This window comes from Dermacentor andersoni, chromosome 6 (assembly GCF_023375885.2).
Source record: "Dermacentor andersoni chromosome 6, qqDerAnde1_hic_scaffold, whole genome shotgun sequence".
NCBI classification, from domain to species: Eukaryota; Metazoa; Arthropoda; class Arachnida; order Ixodida; family Ixodidae; genus Dermacentor; species Dermacentor andersoni.
Genome location: NC_092819.1, coordinates 55336237 through 55362788, shown reverse-complemented (window position 1 = coordinate 55362788; position 26552 = coordinate 55336237). Strand labels below are relative to the sequence as shown.

Below are 26552 nucleotides of genomic sequence, written 5' to 3'. Positions count from 1 at the left end.
CAATGCGAAAATAAAGGAAAAAAAATTAAATTATGGGGTTTTACGTGCCACAACCACTTTCTGATTATGAGGCACGCCGTAGTGGAGGACTCCGGCAATTAGGACCACCTGGATTTCTTTAACGTCCACCTAAATCTAAGCACACGGGTGTTTTCGCATTTCACCCCCATCGAAATGCGGCTGCCGTGGCCGGGATTCGATCCCGCGACCTCGTGCTCAGCAGCCTATAACACCATAGCCACTGAGCAACCACGGCGAGAAAATAAATGAACAAGAAATGCAGTGTATATATGCACATGTCCAATGCCGTACACGACGACACATCTTTAGCTCTGTATTTAGGCAAAGAAAAACGCTTTTTACGACGGCAAACATTTGAAGACGCTTGCTTAGGAGATGCCGCCTCCACCTTATCACTTAGACAAAGCAAAATAGAGAGAGAGAGAGAGAGAGAGAGAGAGAGAGGCGGGGGTAACGTTTGTAACGTACGTATGCCATTCAGTAACAAGAAACTATGTGAGAAGCGATTATGTCGCCGCTGAACTGTCTGTGTCTTAAGGAGATATAGTACAGACGTATCGTCTCCATCAGGTGCGTGCAACCTTCGCATGTGGAGTGTGGATGGCCTAGCGCGCACGAAACTACATCAACTGGCGGGGCGGTAACGGCAACAGTGAGTTGTTAGCTGCGCTAGAAACTATCTATTATACAGAGCCTTCCACCATCTAGTTCATTCAGGGAAGCCTGTACATCTCTAAGTAAATTTAGTATATATATTTTTTTTTATTTTGAAAATAGATGCTCGGAGGACACGGTCGAACGAAAAGAAATATTAGCATTACTCCACATCGCCCCGTCTGCTCGGTGACGAGAACATCGGCGAAGTGAGTTTCGCGTGTTCGAAATATGCAATAATTCGCATTATCCGGGTTCGACTGGTATAGTTTGCCGCGCACACTTCTCCGCCACTGACTCTGTGAAAACGGTTGGCTGAAAGCGTCCCTCTTCTCCATCCTTCTCCCCCTCTGCTGTCTTTGCCGGTTTGTGTGTGTGTGTGTGTGTGCGTGTGTGCGTGTGCGTGTGTGTGCGTGCGTGTGCGTGTGCGTGTGCGTGCGTGTGTGCGTGTGCGTGTGTGTGTGTGTGTGTGTGTGTGTGTGTGTGTGTGTGTGTGTGTGTGTGTGCGTGTGTGTGTGTGTGTGTGTGTGCGTGTGTGTGTGTGTGTGTGTCTGTATGTCTGTGTGTGTGTTCTCCTTATCGTTTCTCCGCGTGCTGGCCGCGTGCACTTGGCCCGTCTCCCTCGCGAGCGCGTTGGTGTGGCCGTCATTGTTGGCTGCGTCCCGGTCACCGGCGCCACTTCCGGATGACCCAGTGGCTGGGCGTTGTGCAGTCGCGCCTTCCCGGCCGCGAGGAGCGTGCGTGTAGCAAGTGTTTTCTTTTTCTGTTTTCAGCGTGCGCGGTGGTCCGTGCAGATGCGGCAGCGCGTTTTGCTTCTTCCTTTCTATACAGCGCGTCCTTCCTCCTTCCCTAACCTTTTATTTCTCTTTTGTTGTTGTCGACTCCTTGGTTAGATTAGCTTCTGAAACTGTGTTCGCGACTGGTTGAGCTAATCGCCGCAGGCACTACGAATAACAATAAAGGAAGCCGCTATAGGCTCTGGAGACACGGTGCTCCCGTGACCGAGTCCCGAACGACGCAATAAGTCTTTTCTTTTTTTTTTTTAAATTTTGTGTGTTTGTGTTTGAGTGTGGTTTCGCATATTCACTGAGCTGTTCGGCGTAAGGAACGAGTCTGCCCGTGGAACGTCCGAATGTGAAGCATACACGCTCTGGTTACAGCGAATTGCACAGCACAGTCATTGCCGATGGAATGCCAATCCAGTGGCAATGCGACACCAATACAATTCCAATGCAATTCGAATACAATGTCATTGCAGCTCGAATGCAATGTCGAGACAGTGCTAAGGCGGTGCCAATACAAGTAATTTGCAATGTCATCTCAATACCACAGTCATCGTGAATGTGTTCTCTCTCTCTCTCTCTCTCTCTCTCTCTCTCTCTCTCTCTCTCTCTCTCTTGTTATTGTTCTACGCCTCAGGAACCAAGGTTATAGACGACATCACGTGCTCGTGCGAGACATAAAGTAACCGAGTAATTAGCACGTCTGTCTTCCAAGTGCATCCTAGTCGCGTTTACATGAATGTGACACTGTACAGCGTGTCGAATTCTTTGATGCATCACGCGGTGTTTGCTACGCGACAGCGATCGCATGCGGCCTCGTCCGAAACAAGGTATAGAACCTGTCTCTGGTGATTTGCATTCGGCCGGCGAGCGGAGGAGAGTACTCGCGGTGGTAGCCGTTCCTCTCACTCAATGCGACACGCCAGCGTTTGCATGCCCCGCACGAGTATTAAGACTTACCACGTCTCCAACTATGCTTTTTCTCGTCGCGTCAATGCGATTCGCCTTCCTGGCACACTGTAACCGGTTGCATGAATGCGATGCTCTTCAAAAAGCGATGCGATGCGCCACTTGTCGCATTCATGTAAACGCGCCGCTGATTCCCGGCAGAGCAGGAATTCGACACTCATCTGTGGCCGGTGCGGCAGTATAGAAAACGTTTGTTTTTCGCCGCCTTACGATAAGGGGGTACGAATCGAAGGGCGAGGAGGTAGCCTCGCGACGACACGATGACGTAGCGGAAAGGGCGGGCGGATAGGCACTGCACACACAGTATCGAGCTTTTAACTGCTGTCGCAGTAAAGAAGCGGTCGTGAAACACTCGTATCGGCGTATCACAGCTTCTACAGATATTCTCCGAAGGCAGTGACAGTGCCGCGTAAAGTAGCGCTTTGGTTATTACAGTTCCAGCTGGGTTTTGAACGTTGTTAGTCGGCAAGGTGGTCGCCGTCCACAAGCGCTACAGTCGTCGACAAGCGGGATGAAGAGTGTGCATCGCTTCGGGGTCAAGTGTACGTATATGGCGTCACACTGCATTGCATCACTCGCGTCGTCGTCGACGTCCTACTCATGCGTTCGTCGCTCCGTCATCAAGCAGTCGTCGTTCCTGGCGACGTCACGCCTGAAGGTAAAGAGCGGGCCAAACCCATTACATGATATCCGCGTACATTTAGCTGAAATGTACGTAACATGAGGATGTAAAGAGGCAGCAGTAATGGCTTTCTCGATTACGGATTCTCACAATAGTGATTTGCCATATTCAGCGTCCATCAACTTTGCTTTGTCGAATAATTAGACCTCGATCTTGCGACCTGCTAGCTTCCTGGTTAGCAGAGGTGGTAGAACGGCATGCACAGAAAGTTGTTCTCAGCTTTGATTCCCGCCCACGAAGCAGCACGAATTTTTCTTCAACTGCGAAGTTTTCCGATAAACACAAATCCTCGCACGCGTTTCGCTTGCGCTACTGTCAGGTGAATTACAATGTTTTTTTTTTTTTTTTTTTCATTTGGTCAAGTCTTATATGTGCAGCTAGCGGTGTACGGCCAAACTGTAAATGACGTGATAGAGAGGTTCACCTTCATTAGGGTACATTGGAGAAGATATAGTAACATCCGTAGCCAGCGCGTCACTGCTAGTTTGGCCACTATTTCTCAGCTAGAGCCCACAACTGAACGTATGGCTACAAAGGCAGTGACAATGGTGCAACGGACGATGGCAGTGTCGTGCTTGGCCACATCACGGCGGCAGTATAGCACCTTAGGTCAAATTCCTGCTAAGTCGCATAACGGAGACGTTGTTCACTCTACGGCAGTGACGGCTGTGGCAGTTCGCTAAAGGTGGTTTTAGCCTTGCGACTGAGGCCGGCAATCGCTCCGCCCAGGGCGCCTCTACCGGACACCGCGGTCCAAATGACACGCCCGAACCGCAGCCTATGATAGCAGTGTGCCAGTTACGCGTTTCAGAACCATAAAAAAAAAGTTAGCTAACAGTTACCGCATTTTGCGCACATTGTTACGATGCGCGGCTATATGACGCGGCAGCTGTGGAACGGAGGAAGAAGGAAAGGAGTTATGCCACGACGCGGCTTACGCGCACTGTTGCGCGAGCGAGAGCGAGCGATACACAGTGTGTCGCGACCTCCCCCCCCCCCCCCCCACCACAACTGCGCGCTTAGCGAACAGCGACGGCGGCATCGCTTCCGCGTCGGCCCTATCCCCTCCCGGCTGGGACCCAGTGAACTTGGCACATAGACCGTGAAGCCGGCAACGCATGCATGCCCGTAAGCGCCGGCATGCCGGGCGCGCGCACACACACACGCCACGAGCAGCTCTCTCTCTCTCCCTCCTGCCAGTTGGATTCCTCCTCTCTCAATGGCCGCGCCGTTCGCGCCATCGCCGGCGCGCGTAACGAACGCGTGCCGCTAGCGCCGCGCACGAACCATATGGGAGGATGGGAAAAGAAAGCAGGCGGCGAAAGAAAAGCGAAGCAGACGCGCGCGCGCACACACACGACCCAGTAACAAGCGAGAATGGCCGCGGGGCGCTGAAGGGCGCGCGCTAGGCGTTCCTGTGTGGGCCGGCTTCGGCCGCTCGGGTCACTGTCGGAGAGGCTCGCTGCAGGATCAGGAAGGGACGCAGCGTTAATCCCTGCGGGTCGAGCTTGGATTGCGGACGAGAGGACGAAGAAGGGCAGAGAGGAGGAAACGCTTGACTCGCGAGTACGGCCGGGGCTTAAAAGAGTAAAAGATGTTTTTTATCGCAGCTTATTATTGTTCGCATTGTATTTTTTCCCGGGATTACGTGAACGGGTCGTGCATAATGGTTCTTCTCGATATTCAAAGGTAAACTCCCGGATAATCCGTCGACGCTGATGGGCATGCCGTTTGCGTAAGGCAGACGCAGAAGCCGCAACAGGATTACAGCGCGCGCTCACACGCAAGCACTCATGCACGCACGCATACACACACGCACACGGACACACATACACACAACGAAAAACGGCCGAGCTTAGCGGTGTGTGGCATTGATAATAAAGGACTTAGGCCAAGCTCGACGATGAAACAGGTGTATTTCATAAACGAACGGCTTCTTCCTGGTCAGTCAGGATCTCACGTTTTTAATTGAGGCCCCAGTATACGAACAAAGCAGTTTATAACAAAACCTTTACAATATAAATAAGTTTACAACTGTTCTGCAGGGAAACTAAATATTCGCAACTGCGCCTTTCTAATCGAATGAAATGTTAATTTTCATTCATCAGCTTTCAATTTTTTACACTCCACGGGCTGCCACGCGGCTCCTAAGAAATATTCTATATGATCTACGATGGTGGGGGGGGCAGCTTGTTCTTTCCACGCACCAGTTCTTGCGGTCTGTGAACGTGTTCTAGTGTAATTGGGCGTAATTTCGAGTCGTCGCGGCTCGAAGCAAATCCTCTAATTCCCTTCGGCCGCCTTCCTTTGCTCTCACTCACGGGACAGTGTCCCAGCATGCATGATAACAGCGACGTCGAAGTGTCGTCATTATATCGGCGGCGGCGCTCAGCAAAGAGCCTTCGGAAATGCCTTATTCCCTTTCCATAATCCATATATGCATATATATATAAGCGTAAACGACTCGGGGACAGTTTGGAAGGAAGTATTACACATGTAGAAGATTGAGATTGAGAGAGAGAGATAGAGAGAGAGAGAAATACATTAATCAAGTGTCGAATTACATGAACTTGACGCGCTCCTGGCACGCAAAGTGGGAGGCGAAGGGTGCACACGAGAGAGAGAGAGAGAGAGCGGTAAACGACGAGAGCATCACGTTGGCATCGAGGAAGTAAGTTTGCAGCTTGTTTTGAGTGAGATTCGAGCAGCGAGGGTATGTATATACCCGCACCAAGCCTGCGCAGCAGCAAAAAACCCGACCCAAACAAGAGATGCGCTTCAGGCGTGCCATCAAGCCGCACGCTCGCGCGCGCTGAGGGAGTTGCCGAGGAGAAGGTTAGGGGGGGAGGGAGGGAAGGGGACGGGAGAATCGCAGGCACAAAGTCGCAGAGGAGGAAGAAGAAGATGCGGCGGAGTAACGGGGGAAAGGAGGAGGGGAAGGAAGGAATAGGTTAAAGAGATGGCGGCAGGAGGCCCTGCCTCCCGAAGGAACGCGCGGTCTGGCGGCGTCTCTGGTGCCGTCGCGGACTTGCACCGGGACCTGGCTGTGTATAGCTTCTCGGAAGAGTTTATGGAACGCGCCGCAACAGCCTTCTCCTGGCGCCTCGCGCACTTTCCACGCGGCAGAGGCGCGCGCGGTGCTAACAACGCTCGGTTGAGAGAAGGTGCTGTATAGATGAGGAAGAGGAGACCGTAGAGTCGTAGCCCCTTCCGCTGGCCATCTTCGCTCCTTTCTTTCTCGCCGATGGACTTTGCCGCCGCGCGGAGGTGAAGGCGCGCGTCGCGGGGTAGTCGTCGTGAGTCTCGCGCATAACTGTACGTAGCGGCCGCGCTTGATCACGACGATCGAAAGAGAAATAAAAGGGAGCGGGTGCTGCGCCGCGCTTGGTGTGAGGACGAGTTTTGTGTTTCCGGCGCGCGCTTTCGTGCGGCTTGTTTTCGGGGCAGTGGTGGTGGTGGTGGTCGTTCCTTGGTTGGGCGGCTGGGTCTTTCTTCCTTCCTTCCTTTCTTTCTTTACCGTGATGCACTTCGCCGCAGATGATGAGAAATAGAGATTCGCACGGCATGTTGTTCCTCCGTGATGTCGCGTCTTCGACTGGCTTGCTTAGACGCGAAGGTGCATTGATCTATACCACAGATTGAGGTGGTCAAAGGTTGTGTCTGTTCATGAAAACTGCCTTCTTTCTTTCTTTCTTTCTTTCTTTCTTTCTTTAGACTGCTGTCATCACGCAATCGGGAATTCATTTATTTATAGTGAGAAAATCTAGCTGAGCCCTGAAGTGTGTTTAAGGAAGAAGTGTAGCTTGCACTGCACCTTCGCCATATATGCGTGACATCAGAATCAAACTATATGAAGGCAGAAGCTACGAATCTGATTATAAGTTTTATGATTCTTTTAGAAGGTTATAGAATGTGTATCTCCTGTAGCTAAAATATCGCGGTGATTCAGTTGTGTTCAAGCTGTGAAGTTACACAGCGGATTTAGTGGCAGACGTTGCCATAACATGCTTATTCAGCAAGACAATAGTATAAGCATGATATTCAAAATAAGGAAACAGCGAAGACCGAAACAAAGGGCGTTTTAGTCACGAGGAAATATAAAGGAAGAGGAAAATTCCGATTCACTGCGGCAACTGCATCAATTTGTATACGTGTTTTAATGGATGACTGAATTCTTCACATATTTCTCAATTATTTCGTGGTTGCTTGGCTAAGGAGCTTGCTACCAGCTTTGCAGCCTGGGCCGGAAATTGCTTCGCCCACGTGTATTTTTCCTCTGTTCAGAAACGTAGTTCCATGCGTACATCAGATCAGTGTCTCATAGATATGCGAGCATATATAGAAGGCGTGAGAACTCTATTCGCACCATCCTCGGTCCTTGGCGGAACGCTGTTGCACAAACCCACGTGGAACGACTTTTTTTTCTTTGCAATGTTGTCAAACAAAGACTGCCTTTCGACACTGAATTACCTATAAGACCAAGTGAAATTTAACGCGTCACCAATCTCCTTACATTCTTATAATAACGAAGCAGAAGCACGCCCAATTTCGAACGCTTAATCTGGATATAGCAAATCGGTTCTGCAGAAGTCCGCAAAGTAGAGGGAGGTTCGTGAAAAGGAAAGTCAACATCCATACGACTTGTAGAATAGAAGCTACTATCGTCCTGGTCCGGGTTCGATCTCCGGACCAAGATGAATTTTTCTTCACCTTCGAAGCTTCCTTTCTGTGAAACCCTTATGGGTTTCCTTTGTAGCTTCGTGCTACAAGATGGCTGGATGTTAACTTTCCATTTCATGCGCTAACTGAAGCGTATGCATAGGCTGATCCGATTCCTATTCTTGTCTGGTATCCACGGAAACCTTGGTGGAAGACGTAGCCATGAAAAAGCGTCTGTGGCGAGTGAAGCCCTTCACTATAAACTAAGCGTCCATGATAATGCGACGAGCTCTATCACGTCTGAACGAAGCGCGAGTGATAACAAAGGGGAACACATCGTTTAATATACTTGACGAAGCGACGCGTGATGGCGGCGTAACTGGGCACTTAGTACGCTCTGTAGCTTCAAACCTGCGTGCCTGTAAAATGAATCACCAAACTATCACAAGTACTCGGATGTGCAGAAAGGGAAGTGCGCCTCAAAGTTGTTCGTATGTTTTTCTAAATCAAGATTGGCGCAAAATGGCCTACATTCTATTTGCAATGCTACGAGGTGACGAAACACAAACTAAGGTTTTAAGCACTGCTTATAGCATGCGCATCGTTTCAGGTGCCTGTGGATACGACTGCAAATTTTGCTTTCGGTCATTATTGCAGCATCCGGGAGCTCTCCATCCTCTTTCACCTAAACGAACGCGCTGCTCACATATCCGCATCGTTAGTTTTTTTTTCTTTTACATTTGCGCCACTCGCTGCAGGCAGCGGTATAGTTCGAGCAAGGTGACGATGCAAAAAAGAGAAAAGAAGAATGCAGACTCGAAACGAAATTTTGACTGCATCTGGCCGGTTTTCTATCTATCCCACGAGTCGACTTCCACTGTATTTAACAGAACTTTGGACCAATCTGCGTTCGCTTCAAATTTTCTGTCCTCTTCCTCCTCGACGCGAGACGAAGAAAACCCGTCCCATTAGCCGAGATGAAGGACGCACCAAGTTTCTTTCTGTTTATTTTGTTATTTAACTTTTTTTTTCGCTCAGGAACCATTGTAGATCGCACGCATTTCCCATCCTTCGAGTGGCTACCGACGACTGTACGACATACTTCCCTCCCCCCCCTCCCCCCCGCCCGTTTTTCCTACCTACACTCACTCCTTCAGACACTCGAGCACCTGCGCTGGCATCACGGCAGAGGAACCACCAGGTCCGCCCAAAACGAGAGTTTCGTAACCAGGCTAAGTGGGCGCGCCGTCTGCGACAAAATACAAAAGCCCAGAAGCAGGGAGAGAGAGAGAGAGAGGCAAGTAGGTAGATAGAATAGGCTGCGGAAACGCTGGCCGCAACTGCACGCGAGCGAGCAAGCAAGCAAAGCAAGCACGCGCCGAAGGAGAGGCAACCGCGCACGGGGCTTCGACAGGAGAGGAGCTGCAGCCGCTGCGGGCCACTATACTGCACTACAGGCAGCAGCAACGACGAGCTGCGATGGCGGCGGTTCCTGGTTCAACCCGCGCCATCCCCGAACTGCCGAAAAAAAAAAAAGAAAGGGGAAAATGCGGCAGCCGGCGCGGCGACGTCTCCGGCTCGCACGGTCACTGCGGACCCAGAGAGCGATGCGTCCGCCGCCAGCGAACGAGAGGCCAACAGATGGAGAGGATGCGGAGAATCGGCGAGGAAGGAGAGAAGCCGGCAGGCAGGCAGCAGCAGAGAAGCGCCGGCGGTGAACGGGGTGGTGATGATGGTGGCATGCGTGCGTGTATACGTACGGTATGTGCAGCATCCCCCCGCCATACGCGGCGCGCTGGTGTCCTCCTCCTCTTCCCTAGCGGATGCTCGGGCTGCCCGCCGCTCGTGCAGAGAGAGCTGCGAGAGTGTGGCGCTGCTGTAACGTTATACTATAGCGGGACGGTGTGTCCCGGCGCCCGCCTGGCCTCGCCGGGGCCACCGGCGTTTGCTGATTCTCTATGCTTCTTTTTTGCTTTTTTTCTTTTCGCCGACGCGGCAGTCACTGGGTCACTGGGCACGCGGGCCGCTCTACTGCGCCGCCCTCTGCTCGCGTTTTTTAGACTCGACCCTCAGAAACGTCTCTGCTGATGTTTCTGTTGTTGTTGTCTTTCTTTTTCACTGGGTATAGTTGATTTAGACGTTTGTTGATTTCGTTTCGGCGGGAGAGCATACAGTTTTCTCGCGTAGATGGGAAGCCGGAGCAATATAAGTGCGGCCGGGTATAACGTTTGATGGACGCCAGTGAGTGAGTGGGATGAAAAGAAAATGTTATTCTGGTGTAAAACTGCCGACATTTTGAAGAAACAAGTCGCTTAAGAGCCAAATTTTAAAATTTTCTCTCCCTCCGCAGTGTAATGGAGAAAAGAAGCAATCCTGGAAAGAGATGGGCTTTGAAAGGAGAATAAATAAAATAATATGAAAAGGGAGGGGGTACTGTAGCTCTCAAAAACCTCCAATTCCTGAAAGCAAGACTTGAGTGTGCCTCACTGAACTTAAGATAACGTAGCATAGCATGAAATCTCGTCGTCTCTCTTTCACTCCTCCTCTTCCGTATAGAGTAGCAAATTGGCCGAAGACCATTTAACCTCCCTGCTTTGGTTTATCTCTCTCGTTTACACCTCTTGAATATACCGTAAAACCTCGTTATAACAAAGTTGAAGTGGGAGTCAAAATTACTTCGGTATATTCATTACTTAGTTATATACATTATTGCTTCTACTTATGTGAATGCATATGGGGATTTCAAAGGAAATTTCATTTACTTCGTTATATTCATTATTTCGTTATAACGACATTTGGCTGTACATCGAATGTGAAAGACGGAGTTATTAAATAGCTTGCAATGACCCAGCTAAGTACGATGTATAACGACACGACATTATGAAGTGGACAACTTCAGACAGCAGAAATACGGCTCGATGAGATACGCAGAGAATAAGACAGGGAGCCGAGAAATTAAGGAATTCATGCTCTGACGATACTTCAAGCAACAAGTGTCCGCCAGTCTCGACGAGGCTCTTAAAGCGACTTCACGCCTGTTCACAGAAAACTTTTGCAATATGGCTGGCTTTATTATAAACTGCAGACATCTTAAAGCAAAGAAAGGGGTTAATTCCGACCTAACTAAACCAGCTGTTCAAGGAGCGATATTGGCGATATTCTTTTAGAAAGACGCAAAGATTCTATATTTCCTCAGATTATCACGCGTGCAATCACCGGGCAATGCGACGTTTCTTACCATTTTTGGAAACCTCAAGATACGTTCAAATGGCATTATTAAAACTTCGTTTTTTTTTCTTTCATGACAAGTTTTGTCACTGCTGTCACTCATACAAATTGTCACTCGTGTCTAGAACGAAATCTTAGCTTCACTGCATTACACTAAATTACTGCGGAAAAGAAAGCAATGATGTACAGGCTGTGAAGCCAGTCTACCGCGCTGTTCCATAAATTCGTACTGATAACACTTCCCTACCAAAGTACTTTGACAGATCCCAGACAGCTACTCTGTTCAAGAAATCAATCGCTTTGTTTACTACTGATAGGCAAGAAATGACTTGTGTTTTCAACGATCAGGCCGACTTCATTGAACTCCGTCATCCACCATCTAAAGCTGAAACGTTTAAGGTTAATTCCATCAAACTCGAGGCTTCTCAACTGGTCTTGCGAAATACTGAATTATAGCCACAGACGTATTACGCAACCGCTTTTTTCACGCAAGGAGAAACTAATCAAGCGGATAAAGCTATCTTCTGAGGCAAACTACGATAAAACTGAAAGGCAGTCCGGCGCCCACAACGATTCAGCTTTTCATAGGCGCTGGCACTCCAAGCCTACATTGTTCTAGCTAAATGACAGCGTGGTGATTATTCCCAGACTGAGCTAACTTGACACTGAGCTTGGCATTACAAACTGACCGCCCTCTCCCGCTTTTACTTCTCTTTAAGAAACGCGATTGTCATGCAGGCATCCCTCCGCCATCGCCCGGCACACAATATGGATATGCAGCCCTTCACCGAAACAAAAAATGCAAACAAACACAGACCGAAGACTCGCGTAGCTTCGTTTTCTTGTTTTCCATTCGGCGGGCAAACTCTTTCTTTTCCGGCCTCCGCCTGGGCCTCAGCAAGGGCAGGAGGGTGAACGAGTGAAGGCCAAGGCTTGGCACTTGTGACACACTACTCCAGAGAAAGAAATCAAAGCGAGAGAGAGGAGTGAGGCGAGCGAGCGCAATCACGAAAAAAAAAGGAAAGAGAAAACCGAACGAACGGAAGGGGACGCTCCGAAACGAGGAAGTCACGGAGCGAAGCGCACAACACTGAAAGAAAGAGAGAGAGAGAAAGGTGAGCAGCAGAAGAACGGGAAGGGGGGGAGGAAGTGAGGATAGACAGAAGGGTACGGTTCTAAACCCCGCACTGACGAGAGAGGAAAAAGGGACGGGGGATTGAGCGAGCGCGACAGAGCAGACTTAAGAAGGAATGGAGGAAGGAAGAAACGAAGGAAGGAAGAGAACGGCCGTACTTCCTCCCGGATCGTTCCGGGGGGGGGGGGGGGGGGGGCGCTTGCGCTCGTGCGCCTTGGCGAGATTGCTCCGGAAGATGAGCAGGTGCGGTCAGGGGGCCACGGGCGCCACCGATTGGGCGAGGAGGCGAGCGCTCGATGACGTGGGAGGAGTTCCGGCGCTCGCCATTGGCCCAGACGGGGCGCCGGTGGAAGGCTGGTACCGCGAACTCCCCCACGTCCCCCCCCCCCTCTCGCGCGGAAGGAAGCGAGCCAAGCGCGCGCTCCGAGCGGGAGTACTTAAACAAATTCGTGATGGTGGCAGCGTTTTGAACGAATCTGGGTCCACGCGCGTGGAGGTGTGCGGTGCGTCCTCGTCGTCGTCGTTTCGGTTTCGGAGGGTTTGGACGTCGGACTAGGCTCGGAAAAACAAAAAACAAAGAAAGCGGATCGACGCGAAAATTCCATGCGTGTGTGAAGTGAACGGCGTCCCGAGACGAATTTTCTCAACTGCGAAAGGGGGAACCAGTGACTTGTGTTTTTCCCGTGTGCTAGGAGCGGGTCGAAGCGGATCTGTGGTGACTGGTGCTCGAACCCGAGGCCCGGCCCCAACCAGGATGAAGTGACAGCGGTTTTTCGCCGAGTTTCGGGTGTGTGTGCCTGGGTGCGTGCTTGGATTTAACCCCGCTTCCTCCTCCTTCTTTTTTTTGTCACATTTTATTCCCTCCACTGCCTAATTTTATTTTACTTTGTGCTGAGTGTGTGAGTGCGTGAGTGTGAAGAGATTTGGCAGGGTGGATCGATTGGATTGATGACTGTGGCAGCGAGTGAGCGCGTGGACCTTTCGCCTATGGATGCCAAGCTGGAAACCTGAGCTATTCGGTAAGTTGGTTCCTTTCTTTCATTCTTCATTTAGAAATCTCGAAGTGCGTTATCCTTTCAAAACAATTGGTATTAATGTCAGGTAGCCCAACGCCACTGCGAACGCATACGCCAACACACAATCCCGCAAAATATTCATTTGTGCTTCGGCTTCACCGCGCAACACAGCTGTTTATAGGTGATGACATCTTTCCTTTGCAAGATGAACTTGCTGAGCGGACGTGCCCCTTGGCTTTGAGCGAAGCGGTCACTTGTATTCGGCAGCTTAGTTCGGGAAAATTATTTTGTTAAGTCGGCAAGTGAGTGGGCATGTGTGGCTATCACCGCAGTGTTGTTATTTCGCGGAAACAGTGGTATCCGTTGTGTTGAGAATGACATGAGGTGTATGAATGACTTCAAGGTAGCGGCAGTTGTCACAGTTTCCGCCATTCTCTTATCAATGGAATCAACTAATTTCACTGAAATTCGGCGGAATTCAGCGATGTTGAGTACTGCATTGACTGCTGTCGACCTAGTTTTGCTCGTGGGAGTCAACAGGTGGCCACCACGCGCACGCAGAACAGCTTGATGGAATGACTATGAGTAGCAAAGGCACAGTTGCTAGTGCCTTTCTTTATTCTCGTTTTACCTGTAGTTGTTAGTTGCTTCACCTGTGTACGCTGCATACTGGATCTATTAGACCCAACCTTCACACAGGTATCGCTACAGATGAGACGTCTTCAGATCGGGGTTTCAAGAGGAATCCGTGAAACTTTTGCTATAAGTGGTAATCCTGCTTAAGCGAATTCAACCTACGTCCCATAGTAAAAGGTCATTTTGTCACGCGCGCAGCTTCCAAGATAGCGAACTTTTATGTTTCTGTAATAATCTAGAAAAGGTATACGGTTACTTAAATCAAAGAATTGTACTCCCTAGCGGATGTTTTCGAGCATTCTCTCCTTTCCTCTCTTTTTCTTTATTTTTTTTATATTCCAAAGTTTAGAAAGAATGAATTCAGAGAAAAAAAAATGACAACCGGCGCTGACTTTTACCGCGCAACCTGCTGACGTCACGCTTCACGCTCTACAATCTGCACCTGCGTCGTCCTATTCTGTCAGTATTTATCTGTGTCGAAATGTAACCTGTTCGCGACCAGTGATAGGGACCTCTCCTTTCATTCGCGATGGACGGGAAACCTTTCCCGTCTTTCTTCTCCAATCTTTCGCTATGGACGTTTTTCTTTCTTTTCTTGTTTTACATTCAAACGAACGTGTCTCGACGCTCCTATAGAGGGCTGATGTTTCCGCTAGATGACACAGGGGTATTTTCAATGCACGAGAGTGGCCATCAGGCCTCGTACTCCTGCTTCGAGTCACCGTTCAACTACGCCAGCGCAAAGCAGACCATCCAGCTGCCGGGACACCGATTCTCCCGTCTGCATATGGAAGCCCGCGAAGAGCTCGAAACTTAGTCACACCATGTGACTCAAGAAGAGCTCCGAGCGTCTGACGGCCTCTAGCACTCCAAAAACCCCCCAGCGCTCCTATTATGCAACAGTCTAGAAATGAGGGAGGATTGGTGTTATACCGACGTGAGAGGAATACTGGCGAAAATATTTCGAGTGAGATGAAAGCGAGCAGAATCAATGTTTTCACTTTTTTTTCTTTCTTTGATGTTATTTTTGAACCATATTATTAATCAGCTTAATATTACTGAAGTGTGAAGAATTATGACGTCTCAGTCCGCGCTCTGCCTCTAAGAGAGAAAGAATACGTGATGAAGGTTTTCCAGTGAACGATACCGAAGAACATCACTCTGTTTTGGCACGTACGTGAAGCCCCTGAATTTAATTTGAATATTAACGTCATTTGTAAGTAGTCAGTGCAGTACTAAGCTTGTGCATCCCGTGTAATCCGGTGAATCCACGACAGATGCGAGTATGACGGAACACGAGACAGATGCGTTGAATGACGTCTAGCCTCGAACAATCGACCTTATGTTTTCTCTGAATCGGCCGCTTATAGTAAACGTACACAACGAGCCGTCCGTATCGCTCACAGAAGGTGTTATCACTGAGGACCCTCGTGCGCAAGCATCCAAGTTGATTACGCCACTGATAAACTGAGCTCGGCAAAACACGGTACTACTCATTTTATTTGGCGCCGGCCTTTGAGCCACCGGCATCACAGTGGCGATTAAGTAACGAGAGCGTTGATTGGCGTTAGGCGTCAAACGATAGGCCTCATTGGTTAGCTCTGAACCGACTTTATGCAGTAAACGCACACAGCTAGTCAACGATATCGCTGTCAGTTACGTAACAGTGACATTGACCTGTGTTAGTTGGGGATCGAACTATCGGCATTATAGATTTTGCGTGAATCAACGGTGTAGTAAAAAAAGAAGCCAAGAACCGATCGGCCTCGCTTATGGTTACATAACAGCCACGTTCCTTATCCAATGCTTCGTGCAAGTTACAGATAAAACCAGTGTATAAGTTCCAACGTTCGACCCTGCCTCGGTAACCTAGATGCTAGATAGAAAGTCTACAATGACATCGACGACCGCCATCTGGAGATTAAGTGAGCTCTGTTCGCAAATGTGACAGCAGCCAATAGTCGGCCAGCATCAGCAGTCGCGTGTTTTTGAAGCCATTCGCCTTCGTAGGTGTAATACACGTTTCGGCGGCCACACTTAAACATAGCATAAACGAACGAGATCGAAGCATTTTTTGGCAACGAACGACGGCTCCTTGAAACGAGGTAAAAAAAAAAGGGGGGGACACCGAGTTCACCTTCGCAAAGGCGACGTCTCACCTTGTGCTCGAAGGCTCACGGGTCTGAAATAGAAGGTTACAGCTCCGCCGAGTATACGTAGACTAAACGGTGAGATAACGAACAGCGAAGGCAAGGCCGTTATCAGCTTTGGCAATCATCGCGGTCGGTCTCTCTCGGCGACTCGTCCGGGGTTATTTCTCTCCCATGTAGTGTACGCTCCTGAATGGAGCAGCCTCGGTTTTATTAATTACCGACCCTCCGCGTGATCTGCGTCGGGGTCGATCAACTGTCGAACGCGGTTCGGGCGGCTTCTACGTTATGTGTGCAACGCAGCACAAACCGGTGGTATCGCGGATACCTCGCGAGGTAAACTGTATCTATGTAGTGTAGACCAGCGCTGCTGGGTGGAACTCGTATATTACAAAAGTGCCAGCGGTCGGCCAGGTTCGCGTTCACCTCAAGTTCAGAGTGCAGCGAGCTGAAGCAGGCATCGCGCCGCGCACTTCTTATCGCGTGACCTCCTTGTGACGTAACAAAGCTCAGTGGTCGAGTTGACGCCGTCGAAACCTTCGAGAGTCCTTCGTTGTCAGCGCGCATGCGTGCCTGCTTCTTGGCCTGACTCCATGTTGGGTGCAAGCGAATGTTTCCGACACACAACAGATAAACACCGATGGTATCTTTCCATCGAAGGCAAAGCTAGGGCGCTCCGGATTTAAGTATGCGAAAGTCTGAACCCACCTGATACGACTTCATGCAGGTTCCTGGCGATGCGTGCGACCGTTAGATTCTTCGCGCAAGTTTGTAGGTTGATGCGAACTTGAGGTATTGTGCGAGACGCTCGGGAGGAGCAATTGCCGGCCTTGATCGCCAGGCTAAACCCGCCTGTTGCTACAATTCACCACCACCACCACATCCTGCCTTTTAAAGTTCAGTCTTATTTTATGCTGAGGCTTTTTCTTGATTTGTCATTTCGCTCTGCTTCTTAAAGCAAAGCGTGATACATGGCAACTGCAAGCTGCCTTTGGTTGCTTGTAGTTGTGTAAGACAGGCGGACATAGGCATGCAAGCAGCCTTAGGTTTCTTCATAGTTGCAAGCGCAAGCAACCCAAGGTTGCTTGCTTTCTTGTGGCTTATAGTCGGAACAATGACCCGGATTCACAAGACACTTCGTACGCTAAAATAGTTCGTAAGGACAGACACCCTCCAGTCAAAAATCACTAACGTGTAACTCGTATTAGCAATGGAAGCCGTCCAATACAACAAAATATTATTACGAAAGAGGGCCTTCGCGAATTCGACTCCATGCTCTTAAGTAATTCCTCTTGCTCTAGTATGTAATTCCTCTAGCTCAATGGTCTATTAGAGCTGCAGGTTAGGTGCCAAAGAAAGGGAAGTGCAGTTGAGAATGGCATAAAATTGGGTGATGTGGTTTAATGCGGAAATTCGGAGGCATAGCATGAGGTCAGCTAATCGAATAATGCAGGGGCAATCGGAGATCACTGAGTCCTTCGTTATGCAGTGGACGTATATAATGTGACGATGATGATATAGAAAGATGGCACAGCCTGACTGTAGTCAGTAGTGAGATAGTAATGCAGCTATAAAGTAAATCTTGTGCCCTGCAACATCGTCGCTGGCTGACGGAAATAGCCGGGCACGAGTGCCGTTTCCAAACCGCTGCCGAATTATTCTGCCGACCGTTATTCAATTCGCGAGTCCCGCGTTGTCCTCTTTCTTTCCGATCTCTGCGTGCATCACATTTCGCACCCTATAGAAGACTATAGCCGTCGGCCAAGGCAAGCACCTCCGGCTTTTCATTGAAGTCAGCATCTCATCTGAAGCTTCCCGGCAACCTGTACACTTCCCACGAGAGCCGACGTCGTTTTGTTGTGTCCCCATTGCGCACGACTCAGCGGACGTTCATCTTCAATGTATAGTTCACAAGTACGTGCACAACCTATAAACATACTGCGCATCGAGCATGAAGAGGAGGTTCCGTTGATGAGGAGGTGGTTGAGAGACGACGACGAGGAAGAGGAGAAAGAGCGGGTTGGCTCGAAGGAGGCGCGAGCACGGCTGCATGCTTCGATGTGTATATATGAGTGATGACGTGGCGCATTGTTGTGCGCGTCTGCGGACGCGAGCACGTGCATTGGAGCACCGGAGCGACCGTCTGGGTCGGCGGTGCGCACAATGGAAGAGCGCGGTCTTCCTTCAGGGGCGCCGCAGGGCACGGTAACTTGTGGGCGCGTCCCGACACTTCGGGAGACGACCCGCCGCGGAAGAGCACAAAGACGGCCACACGGATGGACTAGACGGGGGCGCCCGTCGGTCGGGCCAGACGGTCGCGTCAAATGGGGTTGCGTGGTGCGCGCCAGGCAAACATGCCGCCCGTCGAAGAAGTGTTTTGCGGGGCATGCATATACAGGGTGTATTACGTACCTGAGGTTACGCGCGAAAAAAAAAGTTTGCGTATTAAATACAAGATCGCCGCTGAAAAACCACAGCCTGTGATTATATTCTTCTTGATACGTTATTCATTATATTGTTCTTCATTTACTATATAGCATAAAGCTGTATATTCGATGCGTGTAGTCGAGATGCTGTGGAGTCTGTTCTTACTTTTCTTGAAGTAACTAAATTAGTTTCACGTCTGTAATTTTTTTTTTCAAATGACAAGACCTGCAGATACTACTTCTTTTGTAACATTCTTTAGTAGCGTGACCTGCAGTGACTGGCCCTACTGCGTGTGACCTGTGCTGTGTGTTTTGCTTTATTCCCCGAGATATGTCATCTCGCTCTTTCTTTGCTCTTTCCTCCTCCTTTTCCCATTCCCATTTCTATGTTTCTTTCTCCTCCTTGCTGGAGAGCAGGAAGGCGTTGAGCCCCTTCCGGTGCCAGTTGCCAGCCTGCCTCTAGCTTACCCTTTCGTGTCACGTGTGTATATCTTTTCAAATCAAATAACGATAATAGTCTGTTCAATCTCAACGCACGTGCATCAACACAAAGTGTTAAAGTTGACATTATAACGTAAACACTTGCGGACAGAGCTTTCGATAAGAGGACACGTGCGGATATTACCTAATCTTAGGTGTCTTTTTTGGCGCTTGTTCTCTAGTATTCACAAGTACCAACAATCTCAGTTCACAACCCTCCAACACTTCACAATTCACGGAGCCGGGGTCTCTTCCAGCAGATGTTAAGAAGCAAGAAGAAGGTACCATGCATTCCTGGGCAAACGGGTGTAGAGAGAGAGAGAGAGAGATACAAAAGGGAAGGAAAGACAAGGAGGTTAGCCAGTGAGTTTATGTTCTAGTTCATATTAGGAGAAATGAATAGAATTGGACACATCATGTTACACGCAGCATGTGACAGAATGAACGCGGAGTGAATAAAAAATCAAGCATTGGGCGGTAAATATTTAGGTGGTATGACCAGATTAGGAAACTTGCAGCCATAGGATGGACACGGCTGACGCTGAGGGACGCCTTCGCCTACTGTGGACGTGAAATGGGCTGCTGCTGCTGCTGATGATGATCCGGACAATGATGGCGACGACAAAGATGACAGTAAAGCAGTTGGCGCAAGGGTACCGATGTTGAAAGGAAACAAAAGCGAGTGCCATTTGGAACGACCGCTCGCTGTTGAGACGCTGCAGTCGGCATTTACGGCTTCAGTTTTAGCTATTGTATTTCTGTAGTTTTCAAAAGATGTCTAATTAAACTCGTTCCTTGTGCAATCATTCCAAATCACCAGGCTCTCCCATGATTCACAGATCAATCCCGCAACTCGGGTCCCCACCCTCGGATTCGCGACCCACCGTTTGGGGAACGCTGCATTTCGTATATATTTGGCGATTCCTCTTTACCCGATACTATGCGGAGTCCTGTCCCTGCAGTACTATCCTACAAGAATTTCTGCGTTCTCATGTACAACACTGTGTGTCGAAGTGCAAAGACATTAAGAGGTATTCCATCCAAGTCTATCTACACTGCAATGCATGATTGTTCTCCAGAGAAAGCTAGCTAAAAGAGAAAGGGGGAAATAAATAAACGTCGAATTCGCCGATACACGGGGTCAATTTTCAGTCTGTCAAATAAAATTTACAAGAGCGAGAATTTGAGCACCAGAATATGAACTCCGCAATCACTTATTAATCCTCCTTTCTGATTCACAACTCGCGACAAGGTGGTATGCAGCACAGTAACGACAACATCAGGCATATCTATAATTGCTTCACACTCGGTTTTCGGGATGTATCTGCGTCACGGATTATGAAATACGCGGTAACGCGTTAACGTAGAATGAGAGTATAAGCAGTCGTCACATGTGCGTTAGACAATTCTAGGCATATCAGACTTTATTATACAATTCGCTCCTGTCCAGATTAGTCCACTCAGCAATTTCTCACAAAAAATGGGACCCGCTTCGACTAATTAGCGGTCGAATGCACCAAACTCAAGGGTGGTGACGTTCCTTGAACTGCTAACGTCCGCGAATTGGCCGATCGTCAAAGCCTACAACATGGCGTCCAAGGCGCCGGCCAATCGCGGCCGATTTCTGATTGGCGAGAACGCCGTCGTCGAATCGGACAGTGACCACATGACGCTTAGGTAGGTGATTCAAACAGTGCAAGCTAACAACGTCTAAAAAGAAATCAATCACCCCTTACGTGCGGATGAAGCGAACAGCGAAGGCGAGAGCCCGTAGGTAATCACGAAAGCGTGTGAACTGCTCCAAGATTATTGATTGATTGATTGATTGGTTTATTGATTGATTGATTGATTGACTGATTGACGCAATAGACGTGATGGAAGGTGGAGTGAAAAGCCACTCAAGGATGGCTTGAAGGGAGTCCTTATCGCCCCCTGGACTTGGAATTTCAAACTTCTGAAATAGCAAACTGGCCTTAAATCGGACTTCCGCATCTTTGCACGGCGTAGCGACACTGTTTGATCGGCCTTACCGCTATAACGGTACAAATACCTCGCTGCTGCGTACCACGCGTGTATGGGTGGGGCAATAGAGCCAGCGTGCGCCCGGTTGGCTTAAGCGGTTTCTAAGTGCACGGTGACGCTACTTTCATACCTTCTGAACGGTATGAACCGCTGGGCATCTAATGTTGCCACACCTGACGAGTACTACCTGCACATGTGCGACGCGTTGCTAACAGTTCGTGCAGTTCACTTTAAGACGGTTGACGCCCTTTAATTAAGGCCCATCTTGTCCCCCCCCCCCCCCCAACGATAATTATCATCCATTTTCCCGAGTCTGCGCTCCCGATACTTCCAGGTCACGAAAACGGCATGAGCGTATCAAAGTGACGCGGCGTTCCTGACAAGAAAATAGCGAGCGCGGAACGTTAAATAAGGAAGAGTACGCGAGACCGCCGATTAACTGTTGGGTGACAACCTAGAGGACATTAAAAAAAAAATTGCTCCTAGAGTTTTGTCGTCTTGAGGTTCGACTGGTAATGACGGCTGTAAAGAGGCAACAATATTCTAAAGCGTTCTGGTGTAACGCTATAGCGTAACGTGACTGCTTTTACGTTACCATCACTACACCCGCCAAGCGTTCTGTGCGCGTGCGCAGCTAGGCAAACGAAGCGCGCGCGATGAAATTAAGGCGGCTCCGGGGCAGGCATAGTGGTGACCAACAAATCGACAAGCCGTCAACGGCACGCTATAGCGTGTCGCAATGCATAACGGCAGAGGCCGCTGCCAGCCGGTTCAGCAATAACTGAACTCTGAAGCACGCAAGCGCTGTTGAATGGCGCTGTCGTCGTCATCCGGGCTTCGTGCGACCCAAGTGGTGCAGTGCGGAAGTATGCGAACAATGCCGCGGGCGCCCCGAGCGGGGAAGGAGAACCAGTTCCAGTTATGCGCCTGCAGCGACCTTAACCTTCGGAAGCGGGCGGCGCTCTAGTGCCGGCGTACGCCGAGAGATGGCGCTGCGGTACAGGACTCGGTCCCTGCGCACACCGGCGCTTTTCAGGCGTTCGCTATTTCGCCACAACCGCTCGCTGCTTGCACACCGCTACTTTCTGACAACTGGAACTGGTGATCTGGTGATCTCATCCTCGGGGTGCGCGAGAGGCAAGTCTTTCTTTTTCGACAGTCAACACATGGTTGCATAAAAAGCAAAAGAACAGAAGAAAGAAAAAGAAAACAAATAACGAAAGGAATGAGAACGAGAGAAACGACGAGGAATCGAAGGAGGCAAAGAAATTGAACCAAACGTCTCGTTTTATTTTTCCAGAAACAGATGCCAGCATGGTTAGGTAATTTCAGTCTTTTCGTGAACGTGGAAAATTGTGGCAGCATTTTCAAGACAGCATGGGTGCTGATGTTTAGCCTCCCCCCCCCCCTCTGCCACCCCCCTCTGTCCCCTTATATCGTTCAAAACTTAGCTATAACATACATGCACTCGACACTTTCTTCCATGAGTGATTTTGCCGAACACTACTCACTACTTCTCACCTGGACGTATGAGACACCACCCGCGTTTGACCGAGGTACAGTTCAAACTGTGCACAGAGGGGATATATATATATAGATATATATATTTCACTACACCAGTTCAATTTTTTTTCCATTCGTGTTGAAACAAGCAAATAACTATAAAAGGAACATTACCACTGCTGACAAATAACGCAAGTCCTATAGTACGTACCTAACCCCAAAGTTTAAGAAGAAGTCAGTAATGAAGTAAATTTTTAGCTCCCCTCCTTTCTTTATAGCTGCGCCAGTGGGCCCGCGCAAGCAAGCTGATGACAGGTGCAAGAACTGAAATCTGCAGGACAAGCCTTATTCTTCGAAGTAACCTATCTGCGTCCCGCGTCTGTCACGAACGAGAAAAAAAGGCGAGACAGGGACGCAGGTAACGTACTTCGGAAGAAGGTGGCGGAGACGACGGAACGGCAGCCACCTCTGGCGCTCTTCCGCATAGCGTCGGGCGGCTTCGTTCATCGTCTCACAACAGATGAGCGAGGCGGGGGAAGAGGTCGCGAAGAAGATCAAGAAGATCCCGAAGAAGTAAGAAGCGCAGAAAATGAAGACGACGCGGCGCGTTACTCAAAGAAGGAAGGTTTCAGGAAACGATTTCAACAAAAGCAGCGTACTCCCGCAGCCGCCCTCACCTCCTTCCTCCTCTGTCTCTTCTTCATCGTTATTTCGCTCATTCGCTCTTTTTCTTCTTCAACTATCTCTCTCTCTGTTGTTGTTGTTTTTTTTTCATGGCCAGGGCACAAAGCGAGCGGAACGGCGCAAAAGGGCCCGCGCTCGGCATCGTTTAAGACTCAAGGGTGGCGAGGAGGAGGATGGCACGTCATTATTACGCGTTCGCGCTCTCGTCTCTCCCTGAGCGCGAGAGAAGCGCGCGTGCGTGTGTGTGTGTGGGCGGCGGCGCAAAACAAAGCTCGCCGAAATCCTCGCACGGCCACCAAAAACAATAAAGCGGGCATGGAATAGGAGAGGGGTTTATACAAGGAGTGTGGAGAGACAGAGAGGGAGAGAGAGTGCGAGGGAAGCGAGCGAGAAGCATAGGTGGGGAAGGGGGGGGGGGGGGGCGGCACTACCCGACGAAGACGCGCAAAACGCAGTGACGATCTCCGGCGACGCTGCGCCCGCTGCCCAAACGTCGCGCTAGCGCGTCGCAACGTCGTCAAGAAGGGGGGGGGGGCAGAAAGCTCCCCCCCCCCGCGTATGCGACCAGGTGAACGACCGTCCGAGACACGATGCGATGCCGTTTTCTTCTTCGCGTTGTCTTCCTTTGACCCCCCCCCCCCCTCCCCCACATCCTCTTTTTCTTTTATTGCTCTGTTCTGCGCACTCTCTGTGAAGGCTCTAAGCAGCCTGCTTTAGAGTTTGACACCGACCCGCGACGGTGCGGAAGACTGTGGAGTGCCGGGGCCGCGCGATGAACGGGTCGAGAACGTGGAAGTCGAACCGAAGGGCGTTCGGTCGGTAGACAAGGCCGTGCACGTGACGGAAGATGAAGCCTGCCGGCCGCGCCACCTAGGAGCGAACGAATTTTTCTTTTTTTTCGCAGCCAGGTACTGGAACGACAGTGCTTGCGATATTGCGCCAGTTCAACTACCTTTACGGAAGAAAGAAAAGTTACCTCACTCCACACATTGTGACGAAGTGAACAGTAATTGTTATATTAATTTTTTTGCTATCTCATCCCTTACGTAATACCCCCTTAGGGTCTTTAACGTAATACCGTGAAAAAAGGAGAGCCCCATTATCCTGCCGCGTTGCGCAGTGCAAGCGCGTAATAGCTAGTGTGCCATCTGGAAGTCGTGGGCAGCCAGCAAGCCAGCGCAAATGCTCGACGTTTACGAATGTCCGAGTCTGGCTGGACGGACTCAAAATCGTTTTTTGGAACGAAGATCTTCGGACTGCGGCCGTGCGCGTCATGATTTTGACGCAGGAAGCAACGGGTACATTGCTACAGCACCCCAAGTCGGCAGGTCTTTGTGACCGTGCATATAGACTGCTTGCACTGCGCCTTTATGATTTCGCGTAACTATAGCATACCCTGTCTTTCTCTGCCCCTTTCTTTCCCTCTTTTTTCATCCTTTTATCCCTTTACCCCAGTGCAGGGTAGCAAACCGGATGTGCGTCTGCCTAACCGTCGTTCATTTCCTTTATTTCCTTCTCTCCTTCTCAATCTCTCTCTGAGCCCCGGCCATTATTGCCAACGTTGCAAGAATACAGAGAGCCGTATACTAGATAGATAGATAGATAGATAGATAGATAGATAGATAGATAGATAGATAGATAGATAGATAGATAGATAGATAGATAGATAGATAGATAGATAGATAGATAGATAGATAGATAGATAGATAGATAGATAGATAGATAGATAGATAGATAGATAGATAGATAGATAGATAGATAGATAGATAGATAGATAGATAGATAGATAGATAGATAGATAGATAGATAGATAGATAGATCACGCTAAATGTGTCCTGCAAAACCGAGTCCGGTTCCTTACGGCAGTGCTAAATTTCTGCTTTTTGTAGCCTCGTAGATCCATAATACCGAGTCGGAGTACAACAGCTGACGGCTAAAAGCGTGGGTGTCTTCCGATTTCGCCTTGAGCTTGGGAAGACGTCTCTACTCTGCTGCAGCGACGCTGCCGTCATCCTGTATATTGCAGTCCTATATTATACGTGACCCTGAATTGCCACAGCCTATTAAGCGGCTCGCAAATATTTTAATGATGGGGTCTTAGGTAGGGAAGAATATGCGTTACTCGTACTGCACACTGGCAGCTATAGTACGTAACAGCAGTGAAACGTGTCTGCCTGACAGACATTATCTGGCGCCTTATTGGCTACACAGACACTGTGTAACGAAATGACAGATACGAGATAATAATAAAAAGACAACAAGCCAGGCGAACAAATGAAAAAGGCAAATACTAGAGCAGTATTGCTGTTTCTTGCAAGCGAGGAGAGAGAGAATCTATTAAAGAAAAGAAGAAACCTTACGCATCTGCCGCGGCTTTCGAAGAAACCTCGCTTCTCTCAATAGCAGATCAGGATCGAAGAGATAAATAACTCGCCATGACCCGCGGGTGCTACGATGAGTAGTCCGAGCAGCGTAACCTCGGTATACTCTAGATTAGCATTCGACCTCTACTGCGCGCACGAACAAGCGGGAAGAAGCCTTCGCATAAAGAAACCTACACAGACATACACACGCATGAGCTTGAAGCGCAGCTGCAAGGTTATAAGCGCTTCTCATCGCCAGTAGCTGCCACAACAAAGCGGGATGCTACATTAAAGAGTAGCTGTAGCGTTTTGGACAAGCGTCAAGTCATGCGACGCTGAGGTAAGTCGAATCGCATCTTACGGCGATGATCACAAGCGCGACAGCGCATTCGTTAACGCTTACGGCCTTACTCGTGAGGCCTGAGGGAACTTGTGAGCTGTTGGTTGGTCGATCACACGCGGCCTTTCCTAAGGAAACAAGAAAAAGAAGAAAAAAAAATTAATTAGCATCGCATTTTTCAAAGCGTCCTTGCCCACCCAAAGATCTGTTCGGACCTTGGAATGGCGAGAATTGCGCCTGTCCATATAGTTGCGCGCATTATCGCAATTCGCCACGGTTCGGTAGCACGACCCATGTATACGGCCCTGGAATCTTCGGAGTGATCATTTTAAGTTTCATGAAATTTTTAGATATCGCCTGTGGTAGATTGCGTAATTATTCGTCCTTGAGCTTAACTATTCGAAGAGGCGTGGACATTTTTAATATAGCACGAGAAATCGAAGCACATATGCAACTAATTAACAAAAAACTCACTTATCTTCATAATAACATTACGGCACATATCGCAATTTACGAATTGTAGCCGGTGAGCTTGCAATGTGTATACGCTTGAAATTAATTTCCAGAATGACACCAGTTTCGAGATATTGTTTCCCAACGTGTAGGACGAAATACATGGGCGTTCCAGTTACTCTTGTGCTTCAATGCACAAAAGAGCGTACCCGCCGTGGCGACCAATTAGCAGCTATGCTGTTGCGCTGCTGAGCACGAGATCCCGGCATCACATCCCGGCCGCGGTGGCCGCATTTCGATGGGGGCGAAATGCGAAGATACCCGTGTCCCGTGCATACGGAGCACGTTA

At 49.4% G+C, this 26552-nt stretch overlaps 1 protein-coding gene across 1 annotated transcript in view; it reads left to right on the top strand.

The window, feature by feature from the left end:
- Nucleotides 1–12601: 12601 nt before the first annotated feature.
- Blimp-1 (PR domain zinc finger protein 1) overlaps nt 12602–26552 on the top strand; it is a 178648-nt gene continuing 164697 nt past the window's right edge. Inside the window, exon 1 of the mRNA XM_050171683.3 lies at nt 12602–13149. The gene's annotated coding sequence lies outside the window, so the exon portion shown is untranslated. The remainder of the gene's footprint in view (nt 13150–26552) is intronic.